Genomic DNA, 23,124 nt, shown 5'->3' with positions numbered 1-23,124 from the left:
CTTTTTGTAATATAGCGCTATCGATAGTCGATCGATTGCACATGCTCATAGTAAGGAGAAAAGGATAGAAGAATCGCGGCTATTGTCTTTTTGAATAAAATAAAGCGGAGATTTCTGGGTTCGAAAGTTTTCTTCTTCATTACAGAAATTGATTAAGTTTCATTAAAATTTTATGATCTTTTTTTTCTCCTTTTTGTATGAATACGACTGCTCCTTTCTCTTTAATAGTTTGAATTCCTTCGCTTTTTGAATAAAGATTGTAAAATTGAGTAAAGAGAATTGGACATGTAATACTTAGAATATGAAATAGAAATATGAGAAAAATTAATAACTCAAAGATAACACAAGAAAGCAAAAGTGAGAGACTTTTTCTGAAAAGTCCAGATTGCTCCTAAAAATGTTGATGTGATAATAAAAGCAACGATCTTGAAAAAGAGCGTAAGATTAAAACGAAGAAAGCGAAAAACTTAAACATTTCGATATTTTATCTCCGAAGTAGCTTGAAATAAATTTCGACAATGTATAGTGCCATTTATATTGCATTAAATATTTAACTCGCATCGTTGCAAATGGGATGTAAGTCACACAGAACACGGGCCGCGCTCGAGAAAGTAAAACGTAGATCAGAAGCTAACCGTAGTCGAATCATTCTTGCAGCGACTGTCGAACGTGTTGATTATTTGATGAACAAGGGATGATCGTACGCTGGTCAGAGTCGATATACAGTTATATACGGTGACCGGAATAAATCGGGAAAGACGCGAGGTTGAACGTGAAAACCCGGGGACACTCCCGGCCGTTATAAATCGTGATTTAGATCGGTCTAACCGCATAAATTTTGGATCACAAGCCATCCAGCTGCATTATTTCCACGGGTCGGCCGTTAGTGCTGGTCTCAGGACCTTTATGGATCCTAGGTCGTTAATTTCGATGCCGGCTACCCATCCACGTCCACTCTGGCCGAGTGCACTTTGCGCTACCGTCGTTGTCGTCGTCAATGTTCCCGCACAAAGGAATTGACGATGAAACGATAGCGAGCTGGTAAGCTTTGATTGTCGCTAATCAACATTTAACACGTTAGTTTACAATGGTTTGTTGGTTGTTACAAAATTTGCAGGATTAATTTCGTCATACGAAGGAACCATTACGATCAGTCGTGGTGCCAATTAAGAGTTGGATATCATCGAATGATTTAGCGTGATTACTTATCTCTGAACAATTATATAACATTTTATTTAAATAATTATCGAATAATAAATTGTTGACATTATCTATGATAAATAATATAACATTCTCACATATTCATTGATTATCTATTACTTAAAATTGTGTGTTCAAATTTTTTAAATGGATTAAAGTTAATTATTTTATTATCTAAATAAAGTCATGATTGGAATAAATTTTTTCACTTATTTTTTTATTTCTCATTATTTAAACAATCGATATAAATATCATCCCTCGATGCTAACAATAAGTATACGAAAATATGAATAATCTATTTTCTCATTTCTCTGGATACATATTATTCATCTAACACGGGCAGAACACAAGATTGTCTCGAAGAGAAACGACGCAATATCAAGAAAATAGCTTTACATAAATGAAGTGTGCGATGGCATGGCCGTGGCCCAACGAAAAGTACACGCAGATTCGCCGTGATCGGGGAATATCTATCCGCGCGAAATTCGCTCGAGCACGGAATAACAGTCGCGAGATCCGACGATGATCCGCGAACGGTGCCAAGAAGCCATGTAAAAGAGAATCCCGTATCCGGAATCTATCGGGCCACGCCCGGGATCGATCGATCGACGACGACGTCGTCGTCGTGACAAGTTTCCGTCGTGCAGTCAGAATTGTTTCCTCTACGGCGGAAAATCAACAGAATATACCCGATCGAATTATTCCTACGAAATTGCGAGTCGAAAACGCTCTCGTGCATATATATATATTTAGAGTGTATCATAAAAACCGGATCAATACTTAACAGATTCCTGAGATCATTTTAAGATGATTTTTCCTCAGCAAATATATCGACACATCAATAATTTCTTATTATAAGCAAAAAAGAGAGTTTTTTGTAAACTAAACTTTATAAATAATTATAAAACTATATTCTTTAATTTTAGATAGAGATTTACTTTAATAGAGAATGAGAATTTTAATTCAAGCTTAGTTACAAAGATATATAACGGAAAAAATAGGAAACTTGTAAAAAATAATGACCTCTCCTGATATTTTTGTTGAGGAAAAATCATCTCAAAATGATCTCAAAAATTTATCCTTAAGCGTTGATCTAATTTACATACATCCTGTATATATATACGCGAACCTCATTTTTCCTCCATCTCTTTCTCCACTTTTTCCATTCCCTTTCCACAATTTTTCCGCGTTCGCGAAACGTTCACCAACATCGTGCTTTATCTCTGCAAATGGCAATATACAGCACGCGAACATTGTTACCTGTAATCTCTCCGATCCACATACATAAATATGTTTAGATTGGAGAGAACTACCGATATTAATAGTTTTTATATCGCGACGCCGTACGCGATTATACTAAATTATGTTTTCAATTCAGTTTACAGTAAACACATCGTCCCGATGACGCGATCAAATTGCTACTTGCATAAAAGGGATGTTTTATTCTATCCTTAGTACTCTTTAATCTTTTTATTTTTTGTTAGATTCTGTTCAATGTACTTTCTATTACAGAATGATGCGCGCAAAATATTTTACATTTGAACACTCATGCATTACATTATATATTAAATAATTAAAGTTTTTTCTTCTTTTAATATTCGCAAAAGATTTGCAAAAGATTGCCATTTAAAATAATGCAAGTAGTGCAAATATGTACACGGTATGACTATCGAGAACAATCATAGGAGCGAGGATCTAAAGCGTCGAGGCGATATCTCCGTCACGTTCATGCGGATTAAAAGCGATGAATTTTATTAGATCGCTCGAAACTTGGGCTGATCCTATGCAAACAATGCGGCAGCTTTTAACCAACTCTATCGTTTATCCATCGTTTCTCTCTCTCTCTCTCTCTCTCCGACCCTCTCCTGTCGTCGTGAAATATGCTCGTGACCTCAACTGATTTTAGCGGAATTTCTCTGGAGGTCGCGTCTCCTCGAAACTGTGCGTGCCTCCGCGAGGAATCACGTGCACAAACTAATTTCCCTGGCAGAGGAACGCGAGAGCGCGCAGCTTGCGAACTCCATCTCACGTTGAAAACATGCTGAGAAATTCTTACGGACTCTGTCGAACGTGTCTCGGACAGAGGGGGCAATCGCCAAAATGTTTCGAATTAAGAGATCGCGTCGAGGTCGGCCGCGAACATATCTTCATCACGAATGTCGTTAATTAACATCATCCCCGGCGAATTCACGAGCTCGTTTGCAATTTCTATTAAACCGCTCGTTAAAAGTTCTGCCGTGTATAAATGAGCCCGTTGCGTCGCGAAATCGAGTCGTTTCTGCATACATGTCGACTCGTTTTGTATGATCTCAATTTGGGAACAAATTCACAAATTACGTAACACATATTATGTAAAGCTAAAAGAATATTCTACTTTATATTGTAAACGAAAAGTAATAAAATAGTAGAGTATACAAAATTTTTATTTTTCATTGTTTTAATTGCTTAAATGGTTAAGTGAGAAAATTCATTTATTTATTAAGGTTGATTGTGTGATAGTTGAGATTAATCAAAGCATGAAGAAGATACTTCTTATTTAAAAAGCACCAAAGTGTAAAGAAATATTTGTCTTCTTGTAGAAAAGTTTTCTTCTGTTGAAAAGTATCGAGAATTCACCATTATAACGACCGTTTGTTTTGCAGTTACGGGCTCGCCGAATAAACACGGATTTAATTATCCGTGCGACGCAATGTCTCGCGTCTGTTATATTTTCCGGTACAACCGGCAATCATTCGTATCATGCAAAATATTTAACTGGCGCAATTGCGCGTGCCCAGCATGGCTCGCCCGTTTCTCGCGAAAACTTATGAACCGCGCATGTCGGCGCATACAGATTTCCGCAAAGCATTCCAATTATCCTATTCAATGGCTTCAACGTCTCGGACCGAAATTTTCGCGAGCATTATAAGAGGAGAGAAGTGCGTTTTTTGTTATGTCCTACGCGGTGAATAAAACCGGAATTGTGTGATCGCCACTGATACAAAGTTTCACTTCCCTTCCCAGTGACACCACCGCGCTAGAAATTGACATGTTTTTTCCTTTTTATAATCCGTTTTATTAAATTATATATACATGTCCACACAAATATTAAGAAAAATGAACGCATTAATTAAAGAAGAGTACGAAGAGTATTGAATTTAATATAATTAGCATGAAAAAAATGCACCAAAAAAGATCCATAGTACAATATTTATATTTATTTATTTTTTTTAACTCGCAAATATTTGCACTTTTACGTTTCAATTTCTTATAATTTAATATATTTAATGTCATTAATTAATAATGTGAAACATGTTATATATTATATTTAGTGTTAAAGTTTATGATAATTAGAAGTTGTCACTTCTATCGCAATTTTCATCGGCTTTCGTTTTACTGTCCATTTGCGGTTTTTTGATATACTTCACACGCTTTAATCTCTTGTTATTATATTTTAATCTATATTTATGGCACTCTCTTTATTCTCCGTTCGCTTCGATATTATTCGCAGCTTCCTGTGCGTCTAGGTGATAAAAGGGGAAATCAATAAAGTACCACCTTTGCATTACACGATCTCCGGGTGATATCGCATCAGATCAAGTCGTACTTTATCGATATTCCTCTATCACGTTATTCGTACTAGATGTGATAAACTTCGGAATAAATCGAAACACACAGTAAATAAAGTCGACTTTATAAAACTCCGTTCCCATACGTGAATCATAAATAGGCGATATATCAATCGATGATTATTCCTCTATATTTTTCCTACTATTCAATTTTTTTTTTTTTAAATCTGTCTTTGATTAATACATCTCTTTATTATTCGATCGAGAAAAATGAACGACAAGCAAATACACGCATGGAGCAATGTAGTGCGAAATTGATAACGCAATATCGCCCCCTTTGTGCAAGACGTACACTGATATCGATAGCATGGTTTGTTACGTTATAAAAAATTGATAACACAATTTTTTTTTCATTTGCACCTTGCCACTCTCTGTATGCTACGAATAGAAAAACTGTCGCACGATCGATTCGATCAATCTCCGTTTAACGTTCGCGGGGATGATCCTCGTATTCCCTTTTTTATTTTTTTTTTTGCATAATTGACAAATGCGAGAGAAGTGCGCGAGAGAGTTTTACCGAGAGCGAAAACGCTTGAAAAATATTCGGATGCGAGATATATTCGAAACTAGCAATGCCGCGGGGGGGTGGAGCGATTCAAAAAAGCGCACAATTATTTCAAAAGTGATATTTGTCAAATAAATGTCATTTATATGAATACGCGATGTTTGTGAAACTATTCCAAGAAAAACTGCGACTGTCGCTCTCGCGAATACGACGAAACGTGACAAGCGTGCGCATCCGTCGAAGTGAAATTGTCCACGCGCAGTTCTCTTATGTTCCGCTTAATAAGACCTGTACGTATTAATCCTGACACTGTGTCTCCGCGACCACCTCTAGTCGACACATCGGTGAACGTTAAGCCCCGCGCGGCAGGTGGTAGAATGAGAAACGTGCTAAACGGATTTGTCGAGACGACGCGCCCGATTCTCTCACACGTCCTGAGACCGGCTAAAAGAGCTTTCAGCCGATTCTCTCCTGTCCTGCTGCACCCCCAGGGTGTCTCTCGTGTCTGCCCTCTCGGCCCACTTTCGTGCTCGTCTCATCGCACCATCCACTTGCTCTTGTTCTCTTTCTCTCTCTCTCTCTCTCTATCTATCTCTATCTGCCCGCTCATGGCGTTAAGTACGCGCTTAATGGCATCGTAGTGTAGAGAGTGGCGAGCATTAGCGCCGGTGGCCGCTAATCTCGAACAGCGTCGATTAAGCAATCGACGCCGAGCGGGCTGCGCGTCGCGTGTTTGTCGCAATTCCCGCGACGCCGTTCCCCGTGGATTTTAATCAATTGAATATTTGCGCGTGTAGAGAAGAACGTCAGAAAGCCGCGCTTGTCCATCTGATAAACATCTTTTTATTACAATTGTTCTTAGACTGCAGCGAATGAACTTTCAAAAATAATATAAAGTTAACGCGTGAATAAATTCAATCTCGTGTCTTTGCAAATCCTAGTAAAATTAAATTATATTACATTGACTTTTTATAAAATTTTTTATGTATTTTAATGTATTTTATGAAATCTTATAATAAATGATTGATAATTAATACAAAAAATATCTTTGCGTGAAATTTGTTTAAATAGAATATTTTATATGTATAAAGTTCTGGGATATCTGTCAGAATTTTTCAGTGCTGTCAGCTGATTTTCTAAAAATCATATTTCATATTCATAAAATCATATTCAATCTAAAATGATTGATATATAATTAACAATATATATTAAAAAAATCATATTCAATTTAAAATTATTAATATATAATTAACAATATATATTAAAACATTTATATATATATATATATGTTTTCCCTCCCTCTATTTTTTTTTTATTTTAGGAAACATGCGATATAATAATCAACGAATTTTGTAAAACGTAAAACCTTCGTTAATGCAACAGAAAGAAAGTACAATTATATTTACATAAATTATTCCTTGACTATTGTAATATTGAATTGTCAGTTGTACAAATTGTCAAAATATGCGATTTTTGCAATGACAGCTATACATGAAATAAGCATAGCGAGAAAATGAATCAGCACTACAGAAAAGAAACAATACACTTTAAAACTTTCAAATATCGACTTTTTTAAGAGTGAACGAAAATCTAAAAGCCGCGCGCAATTATATTATTCAAGTGAACGCAATATTTAACCACCAACGTTTACCTTCATTAAGTCGATGCGGTTTTTCTAACACATTCCATCGACATTCCCAAGCCGCAGTAGCTTAAAGCCCGGCGCGCAAGACCCGAGGCGGCTTAACGCTGAGGGAGCTTATTAGACGGTACAAACAGCCGGGAATGGTGCCCCCGTTGTCGCTGCGAACCGCTTGATCGTGGTTGTATGTATCCCGCATGAATTTCCGTGGGCGAAAAGCCATCGACTAAGAAGCCGCTGCCGCCACCGCCACCATTGCTCGTTACCGTTGTAAACGCGCCGTTTCTCGCCGGTCGAGTGTTTATTTAGCTTTACGCTTACTAATGCTTCCCCCCGATGACACTCGGCGAGCTGTTTATACGCGGCAAACTCCTCCCTTCCCCCTTTACTGTAACGAAGGGGACGAGAAGAAGAGAGATTGATAGAATCTCGCATAAGTAACGATGGAAAGATGGATTGATTAATAATTAATTAATTATCAAAAGGACCTTGACTTTGAATCGGATAATTTTTGAAGCCCATATAGATCAATCTAGGATCTCTGTGTACTTTGTTTTACTTGATCAAAAAAATGCATGTAATTTTTTTTCAAGACCATATGTATATTGAAACAGAGAGAAGTTCTTCATGTTGTTATTTCGTTCGAGCCACGGATATAACTTAGATTTGGTCTCAAAAAATTCGTTTCGAATCATACAAATGTGCCAGATTTTCTCGAGATTTTGAAATGGAACTGTCGGGACCAGAACCAGGAGCGTCAAAAGCGCTGCATATTTTCGAATATACATCTCGTCTAGTTACGTCGTCGCCGGTTGACCCGACCTCGCGCGCGATTCAATCCAAAATTCCGGAATGAGAAGGTCGCCTGCCGACGAGGTGTCGTCGCGAGTTGACAACGACGCGGACAAGATTGCAATCGTGTCGGAATTGGGTTATCCCCCGGCGTAAACGCATGCTCCGCGAGGTTGAGGCAACGCCCGCGAATTCCCTGGGATTTGTTTAAGCCACTGTCTGTTCCCGATATCTTTGCGACGCGACTCTTAAACGTTAAATACACAGACGCCAGAGTAAATTGTTTGAAACGTCGCGAAGCGAGTTTATCCGTTTGTTTGCGTATTCAGTGTGTCTTTGATACTTGATACATTCTATTCTCTCCCGAAAGAGAAAGAGTGAGAGAGAGAGAGAGAGAGAGGAGGAGGAGGAAATTAATGATAATATACGGAATTGAATTACATCAACGGGTTAATAAAAAAGTGATTAAATCTCTATTAATTAACATGCAATAAAAATCGACAAACAAGCTTTCCTTTAAATCATCGAGCTTTTGAAGCTTCTGCCAGTCACATGTTTTTTATAAGTTTTATTTAGAACAATATTTATATATATTATATAATAATCCATAATTTTTAACAGCTACACACATACAGAATTTAACGCAACATACGCGTCAGACTACGTATCATAGTTTAAAATTATAGCAAAAAAAAATCAGATGGAAGGAACGATTAAATCTAATTTAATTCACACTGTAGAAGAATCAAGTTTCTCCATCTTGGCTCCATGCAGCAATTTATCTCTCGACTTCCGCCGCTTCCTCCGGGTTTTCCGGCTTGTCTCGTTACGTCTTTATCTTAGTTTGTCTGGGTGAGCACGCGTGGGTCTAACACGTGATGATGCTCGAGCTCTCATTGTGCAATCTCATTAATCGTAGATCGCGAGTGAGCTCTTCCATCGCAGTCGTGGATGAATTTTGTCTTGATTTTCTATTGATGACTCTGTTATTTACTTAAATTTCTTTTCGCGTAGCAGAAAAATACTTGATTCAATTCTGTCATTAATTAACATCGTCGTTGGAAATACCTGATAATTGCAACGACGTTAATTAATGACAAAATTGAATCATGTTTATTTTATTGCTATTTGCGAAAAGAAATTTTTTTAGCACATGTGAATGCTAACGCTTTTATAGATAATAAATTGATAGGAAAATGGCGCGTATAGCTTTGAAGTTGCAAATTAGAATAGCTCGCGGATGCTTAGTCTGTTCTTTGTCTGTCATCTTCAATTGCTGAAATAATAGAGTCAAATGTTTGATTACCGGGATCAGTGTAGAGCGAAAACATTGTAACGCACACTAGCGTGAAAATAATCACATAGCTGCAAATTTTACACCAACGAGACACACAATTAGGTCCTGCACAAACGTGCTGTACAAACACGAAGATGTACGAGAAAGCGAGGTCAAACAAATAACACGATCTACAAGCGGAGAGCAGCGTCGTCTAATAATAGTTCAGGTTCGTGTGCTACCGGTTGTAATCTACGAGAAACTAAAATAGAAAGACGCTGAAAAGGGGAAGGGAAAGATGCGCGGTGACTGCAAGCGGAGAAAGCCACGCAAAATGGTACGAAATAATATAAAATCGCAGTTACGGAAAGCATCATTCGTAGTCAAAATGATTAACATGAATCGACAAATAATTTATATTTTTGATAAGTAATTTCTACTACACACATTTTTATAATAAAATTTTGTATTATTTGAATATTTTCATGAGGAAAATTATATTTCAATTATTATTATTTATTATATATTATTTTATTCTTTCCGTAAACAATTTTTAATTAAATTAAATGGAATTGAAATTCCATGTCAAATGTCATTATCAATTATAAATTTTTTTAGAATTTTTTTAACTTCTTCTAAGTAACGGAAATTCGATGAGTTGCAATGAATTTAGTTTCGTATAATTGGTTGCAATTTGATAAGACGATACATACGGCTTAACGGACGCGTCTGTTATCTTACGACTTTTCTTTGCTTGATGCACGACATTGGAGCTAGTTGTTTAAGAGCGGCAGCACACCAACTTTCTGCAAATTTACATTGCACTCACCTCCGACTGCTGTTCGCGTCGTTTAATTAAAGTAATACGCGAGAATAGAGCGTAGTTCGCCGGTTGAAGTACGTGTACGCTATATTTTTGCGTGCGAGAGAGTCAGTGTTTCTCCGATAAATTACAATTTCTGCGCCTCGTGCGTACGATTAGCAACCCCGTCTCTTTACTCACGAAGTACATGCGCAAACCGGAAACTTACATCAACGAACACTTTTACACACGTACCGAGTTTACTCAGACATAAAAAGACATATACAATAATAATAAAAATGTGGTTACATCATTTTTTACTTTACTTTTCTTATACCAAATATCACGGTAATGAAGCGAAAAATTAAAATTCTGTTGATGTAGGGATTATTTGAAATTTTTTAGGTACGGAATCTTATTATTTATTCAAATAATCTTTTGATATTAAATATATCGCTTCACGATATAATACGGCATAAACAAGAAGCGCTTTAAAATTTATTATTTGAATTTTCTAGAACGTACCATGTAAAGATAAAATTTACTCATGTTGGATTTTCAGATTCACTTGTGGAGGAGGAAAGGGGAATCACCAAACGGATTTGCAATTTACTCTGATAATGAGCAATATAGAATGTGCGAAGTGATCAAAAGGCTTTCGCAATGTACCGTGATAATTCCTTACAAATTATTCACGGGCATTAATGCTCGCGTGGTCCTGTTGTGTGATTTCGTGAACTTTCATATAATCCGCGTATATCGCTCGATGCGTTTGTTTAATTTTAAACTAGAACAAGTTCTATCAGACTATATTATCGTTATTACTCTTATTTATATAATCCGCTAATAATAGTCAGCATAGTTAATAATATAATTAATAAAGAATATATTCTTTATTAATTATATTATTAACTATGCTGATTATATATAATCAAAAGAATATACTCTTTTATATATTTTTACATATATTTGCGTTCTGTATATGTTGAATATTTGAATTTCCTTGAAAGATAACTCGTTCAATATTCACTTCATTCCTCTTCGTCAAATCTTCAATTACACAATTTTTCATGTATCATACATCAACAATCATTGAGATACATGTGACACGAGATGTATGAACCATGGTCCGGATCGGCGTGAATCAGGAGCCGGTGTAACGTAATGAAACGTGCGTCTCCCTCAGCTTGTAATGGAATTTACTATGAAAATTGTCGGCGACGAAATTACGAGCGATGGAGGCGCCGTTATCCGACTCCATGGACGCGCGAGGGGACTCGAATTATGCACGTCGATGCGGTTTCGCGCCGAAAGATAATGCATTCGGTAAATTACAATCGCGAATCGCGGAAGAGACATCGCGTGCAAACGAGTGACTTTATTAAAGCGAGAGGGAAAGAATATTAAAACTTCGTAGAGAAACGCTCGCTTTGTTACGAAAGCGAAATTCTTCGTCGTTGCATGATATTACAGGAAGTATGTATAAGTATGTTCATAAATATCGCAAATTCCTTCATCGAATCATCGCGCAGGACGCTATGTAAAAATTGTAAAGCGTTTTTCGTAAACAAATTGTCATCATGTTTTCTTTCTGGGGAAGAGAAAAAAAGAGAATTTTGTTTAATTTTAAAATATTTTTAAAGTGTTATTAATGTGTGTATATGACAATTAATATATAAAGTTTTTCTTTTTAAAAGGAAAATATTCATCTTTTCGATAATTATCTTCCTCCCTTTTGTCGAGGCATTTTAGTTTGTCATTAAGATTAATTGTTAATCTCAATGTTTAGCATATTTTATTTGTTGACGGTAAAAAATAATTAGAAAAAAAAAGAATGAGAGAGGACAGGCTTTGTAGAGCGAGAAATGAGAATGGTATCGCATAAACGAAGAATGAATTCGAGAGCACTCGAAAATCTCGATGGGTGGTCGCGCTTTTGCGGCATTTTTTCCTCCGTTTCCCGTTTCGACGGTGCGAACGGATGCATAAACACACTTTGCCGGTAAATAAAATATCACGACCGGCTAAAAAGGACACACGGGCAGTTATCGAACATCGCGCGCCACAGTTACGTTGCATTCGCCAACCGCATCTCGTTGCAATTTTTTTCTCCCGCTCCCAGTCATATGCCTTTCATTTTTTTCCTCCATTATCTCTCTCTCTCTCTCTCTCTCTCTCTCTTTTTCTCTCATTTTTCCTTACGCAAGAACGACGTGCTCGTAAATCGTCGAATGAAAAAGCAACATCGAATTAAAATTGCGATTCGCTAAGTTTAAAAGTTACAGTAAAACATGTCGATTCGCTGTATAACGCTCTCAAACAGTCTAATTTCTGTTTATCTGAAAATTAGAACTCATCAAAAATTAATTAGGACATGTTTTACAAAATCTCACGTGTTGTCTTTTTCTCGATTGCACGTCGACCGTATTTTCCAGTTGCGTTTCCCGACAAATTGCGTGGACGGTTTTGTATAGAGGAAGCAGCAGTGATATTTTTCGCTTTGCGCCTGGCAAATAAAGCACAGAAAATAAAGCACGCGGCGCGCAATTATCGCATTATTATTGGCAAAACGATTCACCGGACGCACTCGGCGCCCCACGAATAAAACCGCGGCCGGCGATTGTTGCGCGCTTTTCTCCCGTTCATTCGCTTTGTTTACTCGAGAGCTTGCGCATAGAATGTTTTTTCCAGTTCAACGATATAAGCAAGGAGAAATGGAGAGAGAGAGAGAGAGAGAGAGAGAGAGAGAGAGAGAGAAGTGAATCCGAGAAAGCGAGAGGCAAATCGACTCTCATCTCTGTAAAAATAACTTTATTCCCCCCGCGTGTGCGCGCAAAGGGTCATTTCCGGGGGACGACAAATTAGACCGTTACGTTGTGGTTTTATGGGGACCCGTGGCGCGATAAAAGGCAATAAGATGCGTATCGTGGGCGGCGACAATGCGGAAGGGCCCCTCGCGCGAAACGGCGCTCGTGAAAAAGGAGTTTACTACTCTCGGTCATATCGAGGCAGAAATATTCGTGTCGTCTGCGTTCCCGCGCACATAAATGTTAATAAGCCGCTTGGATTTTTGTACGCGATATTTTCAGTCCGAATTCCGTTCGATCGCGCCGCGCGTCAAAGCCGAGAATCAGAAATAATCGTGCAGGATTTATTTTTATTCTTTGTACAGTTAAAATTCTGCTATGTATTTCAATTTACGTTTGTTTAAAACGTTTTCTACATATCACAACCAATAAATTGTTGACGCAAACAGGAAATCAAAGCAAGCAGAAAATCAAATAATAATAAAAGAAACTAAAATAACGTGACACTTAATAAACAATTATTTTTAGGCTCTGTTATATTTTTGGGATCAAGAATTGTCAATCAAGATTTAAATAAATAGTAATTCGATTTTCAAAATGTTAGTAGTGATCAAATTTCCGGAATCAATGAAGTGTCTGTAAAGTGTCAGAGCTCTGGAATGGTAAGGTTAACGCTTTATCGATGTTCAACTCTGATCGTAGAATACACACGATCCCTCTATTAATCATAAAGACTCAACTGTGATACGCTCGTTGAGCGGACAATTCTGCGCAATATCGCGCTATCGTTCCTCCAATTTGAGTTTATGACTCAGCCCTCGTAGGGCGAAAAGGCATAACGTAGAAATGAATTCGCCAAGAACATGTGAATTGGCGGGCGAGATAAAATTTATACAAAAATCTATAAAATAATTCTAGAACAATTCTCTATATTGATTTCTCTATGTTTCAAAGTAGTCTCAATAAATCTCTCAATAAATCAAATGTTCGAATTATATTTTCTGTCATTGCAGTTCGAAAGTTGAGAATATACATAAGTAATAAAATTTATGAACATAAAAAATATAAATTTTTGAGACCTATCGCGCAGTGAGTTTACGATATGGCCGTTAGAAGGAACTGAGTAACAAATCGACGGCATCATTATTTTTACACCTGTCGGGCATAAACGTTATTCGCGGCTCCATGAAAACGAAATGAGACTAAGTTTGTTTCGATGCGGCGGTAGCGAACGCGTTATCTCGTTAACTCGCCTGCCCGCAATTAAAACGAAAAACACCGGCAAGAAATTGCGTTTTCCTTTTCCGCGGCTGCGGTAATCTTCTTTCTCCGAACTAATGAGAAAAAGGCACCGTCGGGGTGTCGGGCGATCCGAACGAGTCTCCGTAATCGTGATTGCCGCATTGATTGTTGGCAAAGCCATGTAAAAGCTTGCAATATTAACGATCTCGAATCAAATTTCATTAATGATACTATTCCGTAATATTTCCAGATTTCGAAGACTTCGGAATTTTAACTTTAAACTTTATTTTAAACTAAATTTTCTGCATTCTATATTCTTCTTCTTTTTTATTCATTTTTAATTTTAATCTGATTATTTATTATATATCTTCGAACTAATAAAACTTGTTTTATTGGTCTATTATTTTTTGCTATTTTTTATATACGCGGAATGTTAAATCAGTTTTCAATTTTATAAAGTTCTGGATAAAGCACCGAGAAAATCGCATCGAATTTTTGTACACGACAAATCTTTGATATTTATATCCCGAGTATTAATCTTGTCGTATGCTTGGCACGTACGACTGATTACGAGCTACGATGTTTCCCCACGCGGCTCCATACGCCACCGTGTACCGTACATACACGGTTGGCGCGGAGTAATAGCCGGGAAACCAACGGACGACCTCGAAAAAGTTTCCGGATTTTACGGCCAAGTAAAGCGAGTTCGAAAATTACCGCGAGCAAATCGGATAACTTTCACGGTGCAGTAAGATGGTTCAATCTTTTTTTTTTTTTCTTTTTTAACCGAAGGAGGATCGATACGATAAGGACGGCACGATCGTAAAAAGGGAAGAAAATTGGAGCTAGTTATTTCATCCGCACACATAATAATTAGTCACGCTACTTTTATCGTATTTTCACAGAGTTTTAATAGACTCATCTCTTGGATAGTCACGAATGAGATAATAGTAATTAAAAATGGAGATAAATACGTCGAAATAATGTTATCCCGTGAACGCCATTGTCATTGATCTCGCGCAACGGCCTGATTTTATTGCATTTTATGTTTTTATCACTTTCGCGCTTCTTTTTGTGTCCAATTTTTTTGGTGTACACGTGTGAGCGAGCGTAAAACATTAAAATCATTGATGTAACAATGTGGTTTTTGCGCGAAAACACACTGATATAATTCACAACGTTATTCGCGTCGGTGCCTGCTATCTGCTCGCGTTTTTGGATGCAACTTAAAAAATACGGTGAACAATTGAAACGGTTAGGTGACAAATGCATAAAAAAAACTTTATTTATACGCGACGATTTTAGCTGCGACTACATCTCTCGCAAAAAATTTAACTAAGCTGTATAAAAAAAAAATCGGATAAAAATGAGAGCAAGAAATGACGGGCAATATAATATGGAAAAATACAATAATAATTGTATTTCTCGCATTTTTCTAATAATAATTATCCAAGAGAGAAATATATAATTATATTACGCATGCAGAAATATTCATCTTTAATTTATCTTCTTTAAACAAACATCTTTACTTACAGGCTTATTCCTTGCTTATGCAATTATGCTATTAATTTTGATTTACTAAAAACATTAACATTTGATGTAATAATAATATAAATCTATCTCTTCTCACATTATTATTATACTTTACCATATTATATTATCATCTTTTGCCCTCATTTTTATCCGATTTTTTTACACAGCGTAGTTAAATTTTTTCAATTGCAAATACTACTATCTTTCGAGACCTGCATAGCAAAATCGTATTCTACACATATCATTTGCATAAAAAGATGCACAAAAGAAACTTCATTTTGAAGCACGCAAGCTGTTGTTCGTCCGGCTGATAATGGAAAGCTTTCAGAAGTCCGCGCGTTTCGATTAACCTGTTATTAGCGTAGTAATTACCTATGTACGCCAGTATCAAACGATGCGGGACGGATAAATGCGCTAGGAAAATTAATCGACGCAAACGATTAAATATCTGTTGACAGCAATCGGTAATCACACACACACACAGCCCGGCACAGCTGATCATAGCTCATCAGCGTGTAGACTCGATTACAGGCCGCGTAACCGGAACCACTCTCTGTACGACCGGACTATTCTCTGAACTGGAAATGATTATCCACATCGGACAAAGGTGCAAACTCACAGAATCATACTGACGTTGCGCATACCCGCATTAAACGACGCATCGCCAGAGCCACCAAAGCAAATAAGCACGCTACAAAATCGTCAGAGTATTATCGTTCTACCTTTCTGCAAATTGAAAATTATTGTAACGAGAATTGCCGTTCACCTAACTTTTTTGATCACTTTTCAAATCCTATAAAAGTCAAAGTAATCGAAACTGATACATGCGCGCGTAAACATAAATATAAATAAATATATATATATATATATATATATATATATATATATATATATATATGATACTTTTTGTTACAATTGTTTAAAAAAAAAATATATATATATACGTAAGTGTATGATGAAAATTTTCAAAAAACTAAATTTTTTTTTACAACTCTTTTATGCATGTGTCTTGAGATCTGCTTAATTGAAATCTCAGTTTTATATATATCTTATGATCAACGATATACAAAAAGTATAAATTTTATATTTTTATAAGTAGAATTTACGAATATAGTTAAAAATTATATAACGTAAAGTCACTTTTAATGATTAAGAGACCTAAATATTATTCAGCGCATACAGAAAGATAAAACGACGTGATAAAATAATAGTAGAGATCGAACATTTATATATGTGGCTCAAAAGCGGATTTAATGTCACATGTCTGACATCGCATGCATTATCATGTCGGTGCGATATCGAAAGATTGCTGTCTCTCGACGAAATCGAAAAAGATTTGAATGCCGACAAATCATAGAAAACGTTTTCTACGATCGTACCAGGCCAACATTATTAAAAAAAAAAACAAAATATAATATTAAATAATATTTATGAACCATTTTTAAAGCTTTTTTTATTACTTATTTAATTATCCTACCAACACCTCAACATTTAAAAAGATTAACTAAATGTCAGATTAAATTCCTGTTAAAATAATAATCATAAAAATGAAGTTAAGGCAGAGAGTTTGCAGCGCAACTTAGCATAAACTGCCTTCGAATTATGATAAAAAGGCTGCATTCGTGTGCATCCGACCGACCCTCATCGCGTCTCGTCATGCAACGCGGTACCTATGAATCAAGCAACCCCGCGACGCGGGGGATGGGGGGGGAGGAGGGGCGGCGGAGGGGAGGAGGGCGACGGCGAAGCGACTACAACCCCTTCTATCCCGCCGCCCTCCGACTACGCGCGCTATTTGTTATTTTACTCTTTCGGCGACACGTTCATTAATCAAATGCCCTCCTCGCGTCTCGTTCGTCCGCGGCATTTTTCAAGCCCAAGCGACAACATACGACATGCCGCGGCTGGCGGCCGCTGTACTTCACTTTTTTTCTTTCCATCCCCACTTTTGACCTTTCTTTTGCCTCGCGACCCATCAACCCTCCAACCTTCTGCCCCGCGCATCGCGCTTCGCATACAAACGTTTCAAGATGGTCCGACGGCGAATCCGAGAGCGATGGGATTTCGGAAAAGGTTACTCGTGCTTCCCGGGAAATTCGCTTCTTTGTGAAAGAAAATTCGTCTCGCTACGAAGCGCAAATACTGTTTTACAAGGAGGCATTCTGTAATATTGAATCTGCATGTGAGTGGCGTACACGTGAAGTACACACGTCTCGTCGATATATAGAAAAAGTAAATTTCTGATACACGATCGATATACTTTTGAAAATGAAAATTGTTTTCTTACGTGTTTGCTTCGTCAAATATTGGTATTCCCTTTCAGTTTCCGTTACTTGATTTCATTACTTTATTAGATTTTCTGACCTCTTTTAAAAAGAAACTTTAAAGACTATTTTCTTAACATATATAATAATTTATATTTATTTTATATTTTCTAAACATAATTTTTTTTCTGAAATAATATTCATAAATATTGATGTATTATATTATAAATATCGATGTAAAATATATAAAATATGTTCAATGCAAATACGGGTTTGATTAACTCACGCGTGATTAATTGATAATGATTAACTTACATTTTTAAAGCAAATTAATGCAAGAAATTAAACGAATCTTGAGATTGCACTCCTGGCATACCTTTATTTACTTCTTTTTTTGGCAAAGAGAAATATCCTGGAATTCGAGATATATCACATTCGTTAATTTCAACCTGGCGAGGCGATGCCGAGAGCTGACCATAAAACGATTTTCAGCATTTTCACATCAAGCTGATACGCGTCCAGCGTCATTATACATCGTTCTGTACCTGACGCTTTATCATCCTTTTTTTCCGTTAGTCTGCCTGGTCTTTGGGCCGAGAATTTTCAGAATAAATCCTCCCGCAGTCCTGAATTCCATTCCGATCGAGTCCATCGTTTAAATTCGAATTTCGGCATTGGATCGATCCGGTAATCGTTAAATGACGTTTCGTACGTCATGGGAATACCATGGATATTCTTTCCGCTTCTCTTCATCGCCCGTTTTTCGTTTATCTATATATATATATCGTTCGTAGCTCTGTTCTTCGTCTCTCCATCTGGTCGTATATAAACTCATATCATTCAACTTTTTATTGTTTTATTATATTTGTTATTTTATTATCCATTGTGACAAAGTGCGACAATAATATTTTATAAATTTCCTTATCTCAAATATATAATATTACGTTTTTTATACCTTACAGTTTTTACACTTATCATTTTTAATTCTATAGATATCCCTAATATTATCAAAAAAATTTGTTTTTCATCCTATATTATTTATCATTTATTATATTACAATAAACGAAATATTAATATTATTTCTGCTTTATTTACTCTTCTATGTATCATCGATTTTGTGCATAGATTTTTCGATGCGTCAAAGAATTGGCATTGTATGTGTGTGCGTGTCGTGGGTAGATAGCCAGTTGATAACGAATAGAGAGCCGAGAATCAGACGTGAAATCCTATTCCCTCCGAAGTGAATTTCAGATACCGCGGCGGCCGCAACCGACCGACCAGTTTCCGCCCCGCTTTCATCGAGAGACGCGCAAAAGCACTTCCGGCCTGAACAGAATGGAGCGAACACCATCGTGCAACTTAATCCAGTTTAATACCGCGCGCGCAAAAATACGGCGAGTGTTAGCGAGAAGAGGAGCATTATACAAATTTCGCCGCGATCGCCCGTTTATCGTTCGCGGCTGATAATACGCATCGGCGCGACAATAAGTGCATTACGGCGCTTTTTCCGCATCGCTCTCGTTGCTGCACAATCTTTTTTTTTTTTTCCGTTGATTTGCATTCGATAGAAAATTTCCTCTACATCGCTAAGCATTCAAAATCGCACGAAGCGTTTATCTTGAAAGTGATATAAATCTTCAAATTTTAAGATAAGATAAATTTAAATCTGCCCTTTTGATTTGATAAAAACCGAATTGAAAGACATTTATAAGAATCTGGTTGAAATTAATTACGGGAGGAAAATGTTCATGGAAAATAAATGGATCATAGTTAATTAAAATAAAACACAGAATTGCGAGATGCAATGGCAGAGATTTTTAAAATTTATATGCACATTATACACATCTTCCTATAAAATATTATAATTTATTATCCATATCCACACATATCATTTTTTTTATATTATACTTTATGAAATACATTAATTCCACATCGCCCAAGATAAAATATTCTATAGTAGAATTTAATTTTGCGATGGCATATTATAAAGGCAAACTTAAACGTGTGACAGATTGAAATTAAATATCGGATATAAAAAAAAATAATAGCTGCAAATGTGGATCAGCGGTGAGGATTAAAAAGAATAATTAAACGGCATTATAATTTCATTTAATTTCAAGCATCAATAGCATTATGCTGATAAAATATTCTTTCAATACTCAAGTTTATTGGCAATGTTCCCTTTATCCGTATCGTTTTTTTCTCTTCTATCACAAAACCGCGCCAACATTACTTCACAAAGAGGGCAAGCGCCTATTCGACGGCACGCGAATAAAAAGCGGCAGGGAAATCTATGTCTTTGAACTAGGATTCGATAACACGGTTTGCCGCTAAAGGACATTGACAACCGTCGGCAGACTGTGCACCGTCTGACTCTGCACCAATCGAATTCACTGCAGCTACGTACGTGAAAAATATCCGCGCAAATCCCACATTCGTTCGCGTTACACCTCCGCCGCATTTTTCATGATTCGTCGTCTTTCTCTGTACGCTCTGTATTGCTAATCTGAAAATTTATTTCTTTAATAAAGATTTCACGAAAAATCATAATTATTTTCTATTCTGTAGCAGAATAAAAAAGATCCTAAAATAATAAATTTCTTGTTTTGGCAAACATTTATGATCAAACATTTATCACTTACGTAAACGATAGGCTTTAATGATTTGAAATTTGATAACAATTTTATTTGTCAAAAAATATTTTATATTATTTTTCGCCATTTATCCAAAAAATGATTTAGCTATAAGAATGACGTCTTGCGCGGCGACGCTAATAAGCTTCGAACGGAGCTCCGAAAGAGCCGACTCTATTCGCAGAGCCCGCGTTCCATAACACCCTCTGCCTGCGTTTCATATGTCGCAAATGTGGCGTTTGTGTTATGCAGCACGGGCGACATATGAAACGCTGTAGGCGTTTTCCATGCGGCGTCAAAGATAATCAGGTCGGGCCGGGCCGTGTTTTCGATAAACTTCACCGTGACGCAATTAACCCGCATGATTTTCAGTCGCGGCATAGTATGTTCGTGCAAATAGTTGTTGTAAACTGTTCAATTATCAAGCGAGAGAGGAAGAGACATTTACGAATAAATGATTTTCTGCTTCATGCATTTACTCAAATTTTACAAACGTCAGACGCGTCGTAATCTATCGAGACTCGGAGAGCATAATTAAATATGACGAATCTGTCTCAATTAACTGTTTTAATATAACAATTTAATATAATGTAATAAAAGAAATGAGAGTACGATGCTCACATTTGAAAAGTGCATGTTATATTGTCTTATATTATTATAGTACACATAAATATAAATTACATGATGATGTAATGATAATTGTATAATTATTCAGTGGTTTATTCTTATTTTATACCATTATTTTGTCACTCGATATCGATTACATTCCTGATACTAATGACGCAGAAATATCGTTTTTAACACAAAGATATTTCTCGTTCTTCTTCGATAAGTTAAATCAAAGAAACTGTAAGCGTGTCGTGTTCCAATTAAATCAAGAATCTGTTATGCAAATCGAGAGCACTATCGATTACAACTGCGACGAAGCGCCATGATGAATTTAAGACAAATATCCGTATAACGAGGAGAAAAGGGAGAAGGAGCGTGCAACTTAAACTTCTCGAGATAATAGCTATTTTGGCTCAATGCGTTTAAGCAGCTGAAACGCAATATTTTAGGGAACTGGCATCTGTGTTTGTTTGTTGTAAATAAATTGTTACAGAAGATCAACACTATGTTGTTCTCTCTACTTAGTCAACGACCGTACGTTTGACTTGCCGGAAGCTCGAGCGGTTTGGAAACTTGCTTCTACGTGTGTCCGCGTCATGCGAGATAAATGCCTTCAAGGTGTTTTCGTATCGCGCTATCGATTCGTGTGATTCGTTTCTTGAATTATCCATTGATCGATTAACGTTTACGTCAGCGGAATGAACGATGCGAGAGTGGTCAGCCTTGGTCAAAAAACGTTGTGCTTTATCTCTGTTCAATTTCTCAAACGCATCTGCGAAACGACATCAGTTTTATTTACACGCGACACGGGGAGAAAACGTATTTGCGGCGAATGGGATTGCCGTATGCACGTGAAAACATAATAAATCAAACGACGACGGCGACGTGCCGCGCTACACAGAGTCTGACAAAGAAATCTTTGCTAACGGCGCCTTATTATCATTCCCTGTCATGCGACATGAATATAATAGACGAGAGCTCATTGAACGTTGTATTTTCACCAGAAATTCTATATCGTGCCTTTAAAAATCACGCGAACTCGAGAGGGGGAGAATGGAACGGGATATCGTTTTTATTAATGCAAATCTTCCTCTTCATTTATATCCGATATCCAACTATCGTTTTGTTTCATGTGATCATATTTTACATTGAAAAAAAAATTATATGAAACTTCATATACGAGATGCCATGAGAAGGCCTCCCTCGCTTTTATTCATTTGGAAATATACGTTGTATGCTTGTGCGTGTACAAAGTATAATTTTTCTTAATGAAAGTATAGAAATACAGCAATAATTTATAATTTAAATTTTAAACGGAGAAATGCAATTAAATAATATAACTTTACGCTTTATTTAATTTCAAGTGAAACTGGATTTGACTGAATTTTAATTTGAAATTTTGTTATAAAAAGAATGAGCATTTACTTGGCGATCAATCACACAACTACTTTTGTATCTTGTCAATCTTTATCTTATCAATAACACGCAAAAGCTAATAGAGGATTGTAAGTAGATGCTATTTGACTATAAATCAAATCATGAATAATACATCTTTCTGTCATATCAAATGTTTGTGAAATTATTGTCCGATATCATATATGAATTTTTCCATTATTTATGATTCTAATAAATACGAATATTCTAATAACACGAATATTTACGTTTGCTCTTGTATACAATCTATTTGACGTCAGGTAAGGATGTTGTGTGCGTCTGTCTGTGATGCAAATTCCCACATATTCGTAGCTGTGCCGTGTACGAGTGTGGGTCTCCCTGCGGATCGTTTTTACACCCGCATTCTGGAGTAACAAAACAGTGAATTGATACTCGATAGCCAAGCTATCGATATGCCGTTCGGCCTTTGGCCGAAATGCGATACGGCAGCCTTTGCCAAAACCGGACGCATAGCCGTATCCGGTTGTTGAAAGGAAGAGTTCCTTCTGCAATATACGATCTGCCTAAAAATTCCGCCATATTCGTTATTTTTTCCATTTCGCTTGGAGTTCACGATCACGAACCCCGAGTATCACGTCTTTCGCGTTCGAAGCGCGTGGACTAAATTTTCCTCTTACCTTAAAATATTATTTACATAAAATCTTTGCGTAAACCAAATCGAAAAAAAATCGTTCAAGGATTTCTCTATCGTCCGCATACGAAATTGACTTAATAATTATAAATTTCCTTAATTTTGAAGCTTTGAAGGTAAAATAT

General features: G+C 36.6%; 1 protein-coding gene across 3 annotated transcripts in view; it reads left to right on the top strand.

Moving 5' to 3' along the window:
• LOC126848592 (protein vein) overlaps positions 1-23,124 on the top strand; it is a 321,069-nt gene that overhangs the window by 159,074 nt on the left and 138,871 nt on the right. The window lies entirely within an intron of this gene.

Source organism: Cataglyphis hispanica, chromosome 1 (assembly GCF_021464435.1).
Source record: "Cataglyphis hispanica isolate Lineage 1 chromosome 1, ULB_Chis1_1.0, whole genome shotgun sequence".
Classification (NCBI taxonomy): Eukaryota; Metazoa; Arthropoda; class Insecta; order Hymenoptera; family Formicidae; genus Cataglyphis; species Cataglyphis hispanica.
This window is presented reverse-complemented; position numbering and strand designations above follow the sequence as displayed.